This window comes from Mytilus galloprovincialis, chromosome 5 (genome assembly GCF_965363235.1).
Source record: "Mytilus galloprovincialis chromosome 5, xbMytGall1.hap1.1, whole genome shotgun sequence".
NCBI classification, from domain to species: domain Eukaryota; kingdom Metazoa; phylum Mollusca; class Bivalvia; order Mytilida; family Mytilidae; genus Mytilus; species Mytilus galloprovincialis.
Genome location: NC_134842.1, coordinates 70,072,540 through 70,088,466, shown reverse-complemented (window position 1 = coordinate 70,088,466; position 15,927 = coordinate 70,072,540). Strand labels below are relative to the sequence as shown.

The 15,927-nt window shown below is 34.9% G+C and overlaps 1 protein-coding gene across 1 annotated transcript in view; it reads left to right on the top strand.

The window, feature by feature from the left end:
* The first annotated feature begins 225 nt into the window (after positions 1-225).
* LOC143076318 (uncharacterized) overlaps positions 226-15,927 on the top strand; it is a 35,594-nt gene continuing 19,892 nt past the window's right edge. The window contains exon 1 of the mRNA XM_076252040.1: positions 226-293. The gene's annotated coding sequence lies outside the window, so the exon portion shown is untranslated. The remainder of the gene's footprint in view (positions 294-15,927) is intronic.

Below are 15,927 nucleotides of genomic sequence, written 5' to 3'. Positions count from 1 at the left end.
AATTTTTCCCAGGAAAGGGGGGCCCGGCCCCCCCCCCCCCCCACTGGATCCGCCTATGATAAGGACGCATCTAAATTACAAATTAAATAGAAACATTGTTTTGGAAGCACCGAACCGTGGGTCAACCGTCTCAGGAACACCGGCCTGACTTCAGGAAAGATCGGAGATCCGTCAACCTTGCTTCGGAAGTTGGTCGTCTTATTAGTCGACAGGAGAGTTATTTCCCTTTTAAAGTATTTTCTGAAGTTCTGGTGGTGGATATATTCCCTGAATTACCATTTTTGCAGTTATCGGTAAAGTTTACTTTAATTTTTTAATGAAGCGTTCATAATAATTGTTAAATAAAACCCAAATGAATATTATAAGTCCAAATTAGTCTCCCGTCCGTTGCATTATATCTTATATCAGATCATGGCGGGACAATCCGGGACTTTCTCCCGGTCCTACTTAAAAGCGCCCGGAAGCGCCCGAGAGCGCCCGGGAATAGAAAAAGCGCCCGTGGAAAGGAAAAAGCGCCCTGGGAAGGAAAATTAGCGCCCGGGAGAATAAAATAATAATATTTTTCCTTAAAAAGAATAAATAATCATTGCTTGTTTTGTCCTTATAATATAAATGCATGTGGATATGATGCCTGAATTTTGCAACTGCATGCCATCGTCATGGTGAACACTTTTTTATGCAGATACTGATATACATTTATTATATCTTTTTTATGAATCTAAAACTGTTTCCATGGCTATGCTTATCAGGGTTTTAATGCTTATTTTTAAATTTAAACCAAAACCCTGCCTTTTACCCCCTTGTTTTAACTAACTTTATTTGCTGATGTATTATGTGTAACTTTTAATTTTGATTAAATTAATTTTTGTCTGTGAAATTTAAGAGTTCCAAATGGTGAAGTTGAAATCATGCCTTCGTAAATTTTACTGACGGACGCCATCACGAGTTGGTTGACCGTTATGGAATAACCGTTTCACAAATGATATCGCATATGTTCCTTACGTCGTAACTACAATCCCCTTCCCTTTCAAGAATATGACCTACTGAATTAGACTATTTACCGGATTTGTAATCACATAAGCAACACGACGGGTGCCACATGTGGAGCAGGATCTGCTTACCCTTTCGGAGCACCTGAGATCACCCCTAGTTTTTCGGTGGGGTTTGTGTTGTTTATTCTTTAGTTTTCTATGTTGTGTCGTGTGTACCATTGTTTTTCTGTTTGTCTTTTTCATTTTTAGCCATGGCGTTGTCAGTTTGTTTTAGATTTATGAGTTTGACTGTCCCTTTGGTATCTTTCGTCCCTCTTTTAAGTAGTTTTTTTTTACATTTTTCATTTTGATATCATTTTTGATACATGCCTTTGATGTCTTACATTTTATTAATCTTCCGCATAAACTGTGATCCATTATAATCAGTCTATTCATAAATTATATTATTGTTAAAATTGAAACATTCATAGATATAGGAAGATGTGGTGTGAGTGCCAATGAGACAACTCTCCATACAAATAACAATTTAAAAAGTAAACCATTATAGGTTAAAGTACGGCCTTCAACACGGAGACTTATCTCACACCGAACAACAAGCTATAAAGGGCCCCAAAATTACTAGTGTAAAATCATTATTACAAATATCTATTATCTGAATTTGAAAATTACTTGTCTAAAATTAAAAAAAAATAATGTGCATAACTTATTTCATCAACACAAAGTTGTCTCAAGCCAATAAAATATATTTTCCCCGGGCGCCTTTTCTTTTTTCCGGGAGCATTTTATTAGGACACCTTTCTCCAAGTCCAAGCACAGCCACTGGGCTGTCTTCTTTACGGGACCTGACGAGGTTTGACTGTCAATGGCTGTCACTAGTCTGATTCATTGCTCAAAAGGGACTCGTTAGTGAATGATTACTAGCAATAAGTAGTTTCAAGGTAGACATTGTGTCTGGCGGATATAGGTGTTTATCCAGTTCACTCCGTATCACTACAGTCTACAGGTTTGTTCGCGGAAACAGTGGGAACAAAATTAAAATGTTTATAGCAATATAACACTTAACAAACTTGATTACGAAATAATTCAAACCAAACAAAAAAGGGTGTAAACATTTAGGGTGCAAACAGACTTTGGTTGCCAGTGGCTGATCCAGAAATTTTCATAAGTGGGGGCCCACTGGCTGCCTAAGAGGGGGACGGTTGCTTCACGCTTCAGTGAATCCCTATATAAGCAACCAAATTATTTTCTCACAAATCCATCTCTGGGTGCAAATGTGTAGACTGTAATATATATAGGGTTGGGAAGTGAAAGGGTGCTATAATTTACAAACATGAATAGTCTAACGAACATGTTTTTTGCAAACTGACCTGGATTCACTTTTTTTCGAGTGTAGACCAGGTATTTCAAGGGAACTGCTGTCTCCTTTGTGATTTTGGGGCCTTCTTATACGGCGACATGTATGGCCGATTAAAATTAATTGATAGATTTTCATCCCCGTCTGCCCCTCTGAAATCATCCCGCCCCAATTTTTAGCTCACCTGGCCTAAAGGGCCAAGTGAGCTTTTCCCATCACTTTGCGTCCGGCGTCGTCCGTCGTCCGTCATCGTTAACTTTTACAAAAATCTCCTCTGAAACTGCTGGGCCAAATTAAACCAAACTTGGCCACAATCATCATTGGGGTATCTAGTTTAAAAAATGTGTGGCGTGACCCCGCCAACCAACCAAGATGGCCGCCATGGCTAAAAAAAGAACATAGGGGTAAAATGCAGTTTTTGGCTTATAACTCAAAAACCAAAGCATTTAGAGCAAATCTGACAGGGGTAAAATTGTTTATCAGGTCAAGATCTATCTGCCCTGAAATTTTCAGATAAATCAGACAACCCGTTGTTGGGTTGCTGCCCCAAAATTGGTCATTTTAAGGAAATTTCACCGTTTTTGGTTATTATCTTGAATATAATTATAGATAGAGATCAACTGTAAATAGCAATAATGTTCAGCAAAGTAAGATCTACAAAAAAGTCAACATGACCAAAATGGTCAGTTGACCCCCTTAAGGAGTTATTGCCCTTTATAGTAATTTTTTGTCAATTTTTCGTGAAGTTTTGTTATCTTGTACAAAAATCTTCACCTCTGAAACTACTGAGACAAATTTAACCAAACTTGTCCACAATCATCATTAGGGTATCTAGTTTAAAAAATGTGTGGCGTGACCCGGCCAACCAACCAAGATGGCCGCCACAGCTAAAAATAGAACATAGGGGTAAAATGCAGTTTTTGGCTTATGACTCAAAAACCAAAGCATTTAGAGCTAATCTGATTGGAATAAAATTGATTGTCAGGTCAAGATCTATCTGCCCTGAAATTTTCAGATGAATCGGACAACCTTTTGTTGGGTTGCTGCCCCTGAATTGGTAACTTTAAGGAAATTTTGCTGTTTTTTGTTATTATCTTGAATATTATTATAGATAGAGATAAACTGTAAACAGCAATAATGTTGAGCAAAGTAAGATTTACAAATAAGTCAACATGATTGAAATGGTCAGTTAACCCCTTTAGGAGTTATTGCCCTTTATAGTCAATTTTTAACCATTTTTCGCAAATCTTAGTTATCTTTTACAAAAATCTTCTCCTCTGAAACTACTGGGCCAAGTTCATTATAAATAGAGATAATTGTAAGCAGTAAGAATGTTCAGCAAAAGTAAGATGTACAAACAAACACATCAACATCACAAAAACACAATTTTGTCATGAATCCATCTGCGTCCTTTGTTTAATATTCACATAGACCAAGGTGAGCGACACAGGCTCTTTAGAGCCTCTAGTTTTTATATTTGAAAATATATGATTTCCGGATTTTGTTCATTTCCATTACCAGTAACCATCAATAATTTCGTTTCATTCAAAACTTCCTGTTTCAACTAGATTATTGTATTTCTTCGAGTAATTTAAAATGATTCTACAGATCTATGATGACAACATCATCTACCGAAAATAGAGATTGATTACGGGAAGGGCATAACATATTCGGCTTACGATTAATATGCTGTTTCCAAGAATGCAAATTGCTGTATGACACAAATTTTTAGGATTAGAAAAACAGGGATTTTTTTATTGATACTGTACAATGTCAATGACTTAATTTGTGTCAGGAATTTTGGACTGAATTTCAGAATGATATCCAAAGCGCAAGAATCGTGGAACTCATTGGTACAAAAAGGACTGACTTAAAAAAATTGACTCAAGCACGAACTTATTAGATTTTTTTACTGTATATTGAGTTCAAAAAGTCGGCAAACAGACTATGCGGTATGGGCTTTGCTCATTGTTGAAGGCTGTAAGGTGACCTATAGTTATTAATGTCTGTGTCATTTTGGTCTCTTGTGGACAGTTGTCTCATTGGCAATCAAACCACATCTTCTGTTTAACTTTTATATACACCTACATGTAGATTTTTTTACCCACAGCTATTGATTTCTGTTGACAAACAGCAAACACCCTCTGTCCCAATACCTTCAATTAGGGTTATTAAACACTTCTTTTTGTTAAGTTCATGTTTTACATTGTTGCTAGCCTATGTTTGCATCATGCATAAGAATCTTTTTTAAAGCACAAACCCTTTTATTTTCAACACTTGTTTGTGGTTTCATTTTATTATGTACTCATAATTCTTGTGCTGCATACCAATGCATATTTGCTTCATACAAGAAAGCAAAATTAATTTGGTGTAGTGGTGCAGCTGAAGAGAGCATTTCTACACATTTTCACATGGTTTTGTCGTTTAATGAAAATAGGTTTCTAAAGCGACAATAACATCATGTAGAACAATGGTTGCCAATGAATAAGAGATATTAAGAATTATGTGTGAGGCAGTCCCCCCCCCACCCCATTTAAAAAAAAAATTTGGATGAAAATCTACTAATTAAATTAAGTTGGCCTATATACATGTAGCTAACTATATGCAGTATGGGCTTTGCTCAATGTTGAAGGTCGTATGGTGACTTATAGTTGTTAATTACTGTTTTTATTTGGTCTCTATTGGAGATTTGTATCATTGGCAATTATACCACATCTTCTTTATATTTGTGATTATAAAAGTCTTATTATCATGACTTCATCTTTTTATAGGCTTGTAAATTTTTTTACGGGAAGTATAATTTAATATTCAAATGTCCATCATGCGTCTATGGATCTGTCTGTATGGCGTCCACATGTCACACCGTAACTTGAAAACCACATATCCAACTTTCATAAAACATATATCATGTATATACATAGTTGTTTCTTATGAAAGTCAAACGATCAGTATACTTTTTGGTGAAAATAAGATTTAAACTTTTTGAGTTACAGGACTTTATAACTAAAACAAGGGTGTGTTTTTTCACATGTCATGCCATATTTCAATAATTGATTATTACTTAAAACAACACACATTTCTTTGTTATATTTTGTTTATTCACATATATATCTATACTATTAAACGAGAAGACCTCATTTTTGGTGTCGCTTCTCTTCTTTCCACAATAAATTAATCAACACGCCTCTGTGTCCTATAGGTACAGTGCATAGTCGCATTTGTCATCCATTCATATGATTATTCAGATTGAGTTATTATGGGAGAAAAACGAGAAAAAAGGCATCCGGATATTGTCCCGTCATTGGACGAAATTTTAAGTCAGATTAGACTTCCGGTTTGCATTTTTCTGTATACTGTGAACATACATGTATACTTCGAATAAAGTGTATTTTCAAGTTTACAATCCACGTAGGTCACAGAGTTTATTAAACAGAGAGGGTCTGTATACTGTATCAATGACCACCATGGATCGATTAGCAAACTAAGAACTGAAAGTAAATACACTTTATTTATATAGTAATGAATGTTCATAATATACAGATATTAAAGCGCTAAAATTATTCATGTGAACTTTTGAGATCTTTTCTGAAATTCTCCAGTCATTAAATCTTTTACAAAACAGTGGCGGATCCAGAACTCTTTGTAAAAGGGGGGAGATGACTGACCTTACTTAGGGGGCCTGCTCCAGTCACGCTTCAGTGATTCCCTATATAATCAATACACTTTATTTATGTAGTAATGAATGTTCATAATATACAGATATTAAAGCGCTAAAATTATTCATGTGAACTTTTGATACCTTTTCTGAAATTCTCCAGTCATTAAATCTTTTACAAAACAGTGGCGGATCCAGAACTCTTTGTAAAAGGGGGGGGGGGATGACTGAACTTAGGGGCCTGCTCCAGTCACGCTTCAGTGATTCCCTACATATTCAATCATTTTTTTCACACGAAAGGGGGGCGGGCTTTTACAAAACAGTCGCGGATCCAGAACTTTTTGTAACGGGGGGCTGACTAACCTAAAAGGGGGGGGGCTACTCCTGTCACGCTTCAGTGATTCCCTATATAATCAATCAATTTTGGCCCCCAGTCCCCCCTCCCTGATTCCGCCTATGCAAAATTCATTGATTGCTTTAAAAAAGAAAATGTGGTATGATTGCCATGTTGAGACAACTCTTCACAAGAGACCAAAATGACACAGAAATTAACAACTATATGTCACCGTACGGCCTTCAACAACGAGCAAAAACCATACCGCATACTCGGTTTAAAAAGGCCCCGAAATGACAATGTAAAACAATTCAATCGAGAAAACTAGCAGCCTTATTTATGTACAAAAAATGAACGAAACACAAATCTGTAACACATAAACAAACGACAACCACTGAATTACAGGCTCCTTTCTTAAATGTTCATAACATACTAAATGTATGTTCATATTGAAATTGATAGAAAACCAAAAATTGGGAATTTTAATTGGAAATAAAGGAGTAGGGATAAAAAAAAAAAAACAACATTTTCCTGTCCCCAATAACCTTTGATACTTTTGCTGAAATTCTCCAGTCATTCAATATTTTACAATATTCTTCCAACAACACTTTACATACTTTAAACTACGCTCTGAATACCCGCGATTTCGCGGGTGTGTTCTAGTATATATATATGTGAATAAACGATTAAATTAGGTATAATGAAAATCTATTACAATAGATTACTTCTTGCATTTAAACAATTTGTTACGAAAGAGGAAGATAATTTTAGTGCCGTATAAGGTGTATTATTAAGTATAAGATTTATTTTATTTTTATCGCACAATGTGGATATACTTTTTCCTGTAATTTTGAACATTTTTGATACAAAAGTCTCTCTTATACTGGAGTAACCTCTGATGATATTGTATTATTATCGGATAGCAAAGAGGGTTTGCAAAATTGTCTCAATACATTATAACAAGTAATTATTGTTCTTCTTGGAAATTACAAGTCAATACAGAGAAATCAAAAGTAATGGTTTTTAATTCAAACGGAAAGTCTTTTCTAAACGAATTTTATTATAATGGCAAATCCTTAGAGACAGTTAGTACAAATGTAGTACTTATTGTTACAAAATGGGTATTAATATTAGATATAATGGCAGTTTTAATGTCGCCATCACTTCGCTTATGAAAAAAGCTAGGAAAGCATATTTTAAAATAAAGAAAACAATAGGATTAGATAACCCTTGTAAACTTCTGGAAAAACTTTTTGATTCCTTAGTAGCCCCTATTCTCCTTTATTGTAGCGAAATCTGGGGGATTATTTCGACATTTAAAGACAGTGATGCCTATGAAAAGTTGCATATAAAATTTATTTAAGAAATCTTGGGAGTACACTGTAAGGCCTGGAATGATGCATGTCGTTCCGAACTTGCAAGACTACCATTATTTAAAAATAAGATAATGTTATCTTGCATTAAATTCTGGGACCATTTAATCACTTCAGAAGGAAGTTTAGTTCACCAAATATATAATGCTACAAAAAAAAGCAACCCATGGGTTAAAAGGTTAAATATTTTTATTCAAAACTTAGGTTTATCTTATTTGTCAAATGATAACCTTACTATTAAACCCCTGTTTGGTTTTATAAAACAAAGACTAATTGACCAGGGTTTTCAGGAACAACATGCAAATATTTCAGCATCTCCAAAATTAACATTTTTCCAAAGTGTTTACAAAATGAGTGAACGGGCAGGTTATGTTGATGCTTTAAAAAATAGATCAGATCGATCATCATTATGTAAATTAAGAGTTAGTGCTCATAACCTTGCCATTGAAAGAGGAAGATATTTAAAAGTACCAAGAGATCAAAGAATTTGTGAAATCTGTAAAAGTGGCGAAATTGAAAATGAACAGCACATGCTTGTTATGAGCATTACTATAATTAAATTTAGTATTTGAATATTTTGTAAGGTCCTCATGGCTGTCAAACAGTTATAACTAGATGTCAACCTCATCTCATGGAAGAGTGAATAATGTAAAGTTTTTCGAGGTAAAAAAAAGTCAATATTGCAGATACTATAGGTAGCAGATCAACTAAATTTAGTGTATGGAAATAATGCAGGGTGTGCACATCCAACTGGCAGGAGTCGTCTAATCTTTACCTCATTTTCATACATTGTAGTTGTTCAGTGGGTAAATTAAAGTTTTGTAATTTGGTGTTTTTTTTGCATACCAAGGGCAAATACAAACTAGATGCTCTAAAGAGAAAAATTCATGGCAACAAATTATTGACCAATTTCTGTACTTCCCGTTTTATCAAAACTTTTAGAAAAGCATGTTTCAAAACATTTGTATGACTACCTAAAAAGATTAGATCTTTTACACCCAGCACAGTCTGGGTTTCGACAAGAACACTCTTGCCAAACTGCCCTTGTCAATATCATAGATAAATGGATACAGGATATGAATGATGGTGATATCAACTTAGCAGTTCTATTGGATTTTAATTAAGAAAGCTTTTGATGTAGTAGATCATGATATTCTCTGTAAAAAACTTGAAATTTATGGATTTGATAATACTGCTGTTTCTTTTTTTAAATCATATTTGAATGAAAGATCTCAACAAGTACAAATTGGTAATGCTCATTCTGAAAAACTTTATATCAAGTATGGTGTCCCCCAAGGCTCCATATTAGGCCCCCTTCTGTTTATATTGTACATAAACGATCTTCCTATTTATATGAAAAATTGTTGCACTGATTTATATGCCGATGATTCAACTTTACATCTTTCTGGTAATTGTTATCAAACTCTACAGTCAAAGGTACAAGAAGATTTACATGGTGTAGAGGAATGGTGCAATGATAACAATATGTTCATCAATAAGAATAAAACAAAATATATGATTATTAGAACGAAAAAAAGAGCAATGCCATATTACAATGAGAGTTGTTTAACTATTAACAATCAAGTGATACAATCTTCCACATGCGAAAGTCTTTTAGGCATTAAAATTGACCCTTCCCTCACATGGAAAAACCAAATTGATGTGATCTGCTCAAAAATATCATCTAGACTATATCTACTATTAAAGATTAAAAAAATTCTAAATCTAGACTGCAGAAAATTATTCTATAATGGTTATATCTTGCCACTAATTGATTATTGTTGTATAGTGTGGAGTAGTTGTAGCAGTGAGGGTTTAAAAAGGATATTAAAATTACAAAAGAGGGCTGCTAGATTAATACTAGAAACAGACCCATTCGCTCCTTCTGCACCCTTATTCAAACACTTAAACTGGATGACAGTTAAACAGAGAATAAAATATCATAAGTTAGTGATGACATTTAAGTGCAGTAAATGTGATGCCCCATCATATCTTACTAACAAGTTTCATTATGTTTCAGACAGAAATCCATACCCCTTGAGAAATGCTGTTAAAAGAAACCTCATACTCCCTAAACCAAAAACAGAATTGTTCAAAAAATCTTTATGTATTCTGGACCATTCTTATGGAATAATTTACCAATACCGTTAACAAATATTACAAATGTTAATTCTTTCAAATACAAAATAACAGATTATTTATTGAAATCAACCTAGCTGTCTCAATAATATAAAAAACTGATCATGTCATCATGTTTATTTTTTTCATCACATTTATCAAGTTGTATGGAACATTATTATCATACTTGACTTTTTATACTAATGTATGCAATATATATGTTTGCATTTTGTTTGATTTCTCATGATGAGGGCCTCAGGGAAGATTAGTTATATAGCTAACTGTGTAACCCTCTTTAAATAAAGTATTGTTGTTGTTGTTGTTGTTGTTGTAGCTCACCTTGGTCTATGTGAATATTAAACAAAGGACACAGATTGATTCATGACAAAATTGTGTTTTGGTGATAGTGATGTGTTTGTAGATCTTACTTTACAAAACATTCTTGCTGCTTACAATTATCTCTATTTATAATGAACTTGGCCCAGTAGTTTCAGTGGAAAATGTAGTGAAAATTTACAAATTTTATGAAAATTGTTTAAAATTTACTATAAAGGGCAATAACTCCTTAGGGGGTCAATTGACCATTTTGGTTGTGTTGACTTATTTTTAGGTCTTACTTTGCTGTACATTATTGCTGTTTACAGTATATCCTACTCTATCTATAATAATATTCAAGATAATAAAAAAAAACAGTAAAATTTCCTTAAAATTACTAATTCAGGGGCAGCAACCTAACAACTGGTTATCGGATTCATCTGAAAATTCCAGGCAGATAGATCTTGACCTGATAAACATCAATAGACCCTGACTGAGGGGGTGGTTTCATTTAATTAATACTTCTTGTCTATTTGCATAGTTAAGCAACCCAAATTTGTATGTGACACCACCAAAATTCAAAGTTGGTCTGTGTTTTGAGGTATTGAGAGCATTGTGTACAAGTTTCATAACATTTGGTCAGGCAATCTAATATTAGAGGAACCAATCTATAAGGATAAACAAAGGTACAGACACACTGACAATAGTACTTAATGCCCCCTCTACTTGGTGGGGAAAGAAAAGTCTGTATATCTGCCATTAATTTCTGCAAAAATTAGGAGAGCAGAACAAAGCTTAAACATAATTTGTAACTCATCATGGTTAACTCACTTATATTACCAAAAATCAGCTGGGGGACAAGGGTAAAACTGTATGGCCCAACAACTTTGTTGCAGGCCATATGTTTTGCCACTTGTCAGATTTGCTCTTAATGCTTTAGTTTCAGACATATAAGCCAAAAGCTGCATTCTACCCCTTTGTTCTATTTTGAGCTATGTCAGCCATGTTGGTTGGCAGACAGGGTCATCAGACACATTTTTTTAACTAGATACCTATTGTAGGGTTAACGTTGTAATGGGGGTACCTTCATGACAAATAATGGTAAAAATTCTTGCCAAACGATGAAAACGGTAATTTTTTTGGAATATGATGATAAAATGTACATTTTCTTTTAGAAGAAAGAACTGATTTAGGCGAAGCACGTTATTTTTTTTCCAAAAATGACAATAACGATAATCATTTGAGACTTATGACGAATCATGATAAGTATATTTTGACAAATCATGTTAAATTTTTAACAAATTTAACGCTAACGGTTGCTGAAATGACTGTTTGATGCCTGATCCTCCTATTGATGATTGTGACCAAGTATCGTTCAGTAGTTTCAGAGAAGACTTTTGTAAAAGTTAACAAACAAACTTAAAATATTAGGTAGGTAAGGAAATTAGAACACACATATTTTTTGCTCACCTGGCCCAAAGTGAGCTTTTCTCATCACTTGGCGTCCGTCATCGTTAACTTTTACAAAAATCTTCTCCTCTAAAACTACTGGGCCAATTTTAACCAAACTTGGCCACAATCATCATTGGGGTATCTTGTTTAAAAAATGTGTCCGGTGACCCGGCGAACCAACCAAGATGGCTGCCATGGCTAAAAATAGAACATAGGGGTAAAATGCAGTTTTTGGCTAATAACTCAAAAACCAAAGCATTTAGAGCAAATCTGACATGGGGTAAAATTGTTTATCAGGTCAACATCTATCTGTCAAGAAATTTTCAGATGAATTGGACAACCCATTGTTAGGTTGCTGCCTCTGAATTGGTAATTTTAAGGAAAATTTGCTGTTTTGGGTTATTATCTTGAATATTATTATAGATAGAGATAAACTGTAAACAGCAATAATGTTCAGCAAAGTAAGATTTACAAATAAGTCAACATGACCAAAATGGTCAGTTGACCCCTTTAGGAGTAATTGCACTTTATAATCAATTTTTAACCATTTTTCGTAAATCTTAGTAATCTTTTAGAAAAATCTTCTCTGAAACTACTGTGCCAATTAAAGCAAACTTGGCCACAATCAACTACCTCTAACCTTTTTTATTTGGAAAATATGCCATTTTGTCAAATTGGGAAGTTTATAATAACCATGAATTCGACTGGGACTTCAATTTGCAGACCCCCTTTCAAGAGAAAAACCCTCATTTGAAATAAGACCCCTTTTTATTAGCTCACCTGGCCCGAAGGGCAAAGTGAGCTTTTCTCATCACTTGGCGTCCGTCATCCGTCGTCCGTCGTCATCGTCGTTAACATTTTACATTTTGAACTTCTTCTAGAGAACCACTGAATGGAATGAAACCAAACATGGCATGAATGTTCTTTATGAGGCGCTGACCAAGTGTTGTTACTTTGTAGCCGATCCATCATCCAAGATGGCCGCCAGCAGGGGACTTAGTTTAACATAGGACCCTAACAGGAAATGCATACAAATGACTTCTATAAGAGAACCAATGAATGGAATGAAACCAAACATGGCATGAATATTCCTTATGAGGCGCTGACCGAGTGTTGTTACTTTGTAGCTGATCCATCATCCAAGATTGCCGTTAGCGGGTGACTTAGTTTAACATAGGACCCTTTGGGAAATGCATACAAATGACTTCTTTTAGAGAACCACTGAATCGAATGAAACCAAACATGGCATGAATATTCCTTATGAGTTGCTGACCAAGTGTTGTTACTTTGTAGCCGATCTATCATCCAAGATGGCTGCCAGCAGGGGACTTAGTTTAACAAAGGACCCTATGAGATATGCATACAAATGACTTCTTTTAGAGAACTGTTGAATGAAATGAAACCAATCATGGCATGAATGTTCCTTATGAGGTGCTGACCAAGTATTGTTACTTTGTAGCCAATCCATCATTCAAGATGGCCGCCAGTGGGGGACTTAGTTTAACATCCAATTGTAGGACCCTGTGGGAAATGTATACAAATGACTTCTATTTTAGAACCAATGAATGGAATGAAACTAAACATGGGATGAATATTCCTTATGAGGTGCTGACCAAGTCTTGTTACTTTGTAGCTGATCCATTATCCAAGATGGCTGCAGTGGGGGACTTAGTTTAACATAGGACCCTAATGGGAAATGCATACAAATGACTTCTATAAGAGAACCAATGAATGGAATGAAACCAAACATGGCATGAATATTCCTTATGAGGTGCTGACCAAGTGTTGTTACTTTGTAGCCAATCCATCATTCAAGATGGCCGCCAGTGGGGGACTTAGTTTAACATCCATTTGTAGGACCCTGTGGGAAATGTATACAAATGACTTCTATTTTAGAACCAATGAATGGAATGAAACTAAACATGGGATGAATATTCCTTATGAGGTGCTGAGCAAGTCTTGTTACTTTGTAGCTGATCCATTATCCAAGATGGCTGCAGTTAACATAGGACCCTATGAGAAATGCATACAAATGACTTCTTTTAGAGAACTTTTGAATGAAATGAAACCAAGCATGGCATGAATGTTCCTTATGAGGTGCTGACCAAGCTTAAGTGTTGTTACTTTGTAGCTGATCCATCATCCAAGATGGCCGCCAGAGGTGGACTTAGTTTAACATAGGACCCTATGGGAAATGCATACAAATGACTTCTTTTAGAGAACCACTAAATGGAATGAAACCAAACATGGCATGAATGTTCCTTATGAAGTGCTGACCAAGTATTGTTACTTTGTAGCCAATCCATCATTCAAGATGGCCGCCAGTGGGGGACTTGGTTTAACATAGGACCCTGTGGGAAATGCATACAAATGACTTCTATTTTAGAACCAATGAATGGAATGAAACTAAACATGGGATGAATATTCCTTATGAGGTGCTGACCAAGTCTTGTTACTTTGTAGCTGATCCATTATCCAAGATGGCTGCAGTGGGGGACTTAGTTTAACATAGGACCCTAACAGGAAATGCATACAAATGACTTCTATAAGAGAACCAATGAATGGAATGAAACCAAACATGGCATGAATATTCCTTATGAGGCGCTGACCAAGTGTTGTTACTTTGTAGCTGATCCATCATCCAAGATTGCCGTTAGCGGGTGACTTAGTTTAACATAGGACCCTTTGGGAAATGCATACAAATGACTTCTTTTAGAGAACCACTGAATCGAATGAAACCAAACATGGCATGAATATTCCTTATGAGTTGCTGACCAAGTGTTGTTACTTTGTAGCCGATCTATCATCCAAGATGGCTGCCAGCAGGGGACTTAGTTTAACAAAGGACCCTATGGGAAGTACATACAAATGACTTCTTTTAGTGAACCATTGAATGGAATGAAACAAAACATAGCATGAATGTTCCCAATGCGTTGCTGACCAAGTGTTGTTACTTTGTCATCCATCAAACATCCAAGATGGCCACAAGTGGGGGGACTTAGTTTAACATAGGACCCTATGGGAAATACATATAAATTTCTTTTAGAGAACCACTGAATGGAATGAAATCAAACATAGCAATAATGTTTCTTATGAGATGATGACCAAGTGTTGTTACTTTGTAGCCGATCAATCATCCAAGATGGCCGCCAGCAGGGGTTTAGTTTAACATAGAACCACTGAATGGAAAGAAATCAAACATAGCAATAATGTTTCTTATGAGATGCTGACCAAGTTTTGTAACTTTGTAGCCAAATTTTATCTTTTTTTTATATGATTTCAAAAACCCAAGTAGAGTCAGGTGAGCGATACGGGCTCTTGAGAGCCTCTAGTTAATAGTGATCATGGTGATAATACATAAATAGACCCTCAAATCTGCATACAAGTCATTTTAGGCATGAAAAATTTTTAAATGAGTTTTTCAGTTTGTATTCATGCACAATTACTACTGAGACTGCACTGTTTGGGAAAAAAGTTGTCTTTTTGGGAATAATTTTAAGCCATTTTTTTAAAAATTGGGATTCTACTCCAGGGGAAAAAGCCTTTATTCTCCTGTAATTTGAGCCAATAACATCACTGGTCACTGTCTATGGACTTTGAAACTTTTGCTAAGTATTTATCTTAGTTTATAGTTTTGATTAGGTTGGTTTATGGATAAGCATTGGCATATCTCATAACCATGACGACTATTTGACCACGCCCCCTCAGATTTGGTCATTTGACTTTGAAATTTTGCTTAGTTTACATGTATTAGTTTGTTTAGGACGTCTGTTTAAAGGGAACTATAATTATGATAAGTCAATTGTATTTGGTATACATTTGTATTAGCATAAGCACATATTATTACGATGGAGATTGTTTAGCCATGTACTTTCAGTCATGTTTCATTGACTTTGAATATTTTCAAAACTTACAAGTGTTTATATTTTAATTTCAACATTTGCATTACCCTAATTACAAAAAAGTGAGGCATATTTCCGTGATAACAGTTTATTATATACTTTATATCATAGGTCAGGCAAACTAATACGAGAAACGCCAATCAATTTATTTTATTCAGCATTGCACAAAGTAAAAAAAGATAAAGGTACAGGGGTGGATCCAGCCATTTAAAAAGGGGGGGGGGGGTTCCAACTACATGTCCCTGTTATTCATATTTTACACATAAATGGACTAAATTTTTCTGCCACTTATAATGCATTGATCACTCTGGTTAGAATTTTTCAAATTTTAATAACTTTCTTAAACTTATTTGTAAAAAAATATTTCCTGTTTAAACATACATGTATATATTACTTATAAATGGACTCTGATATTTTTTCTTCCAGTTAACA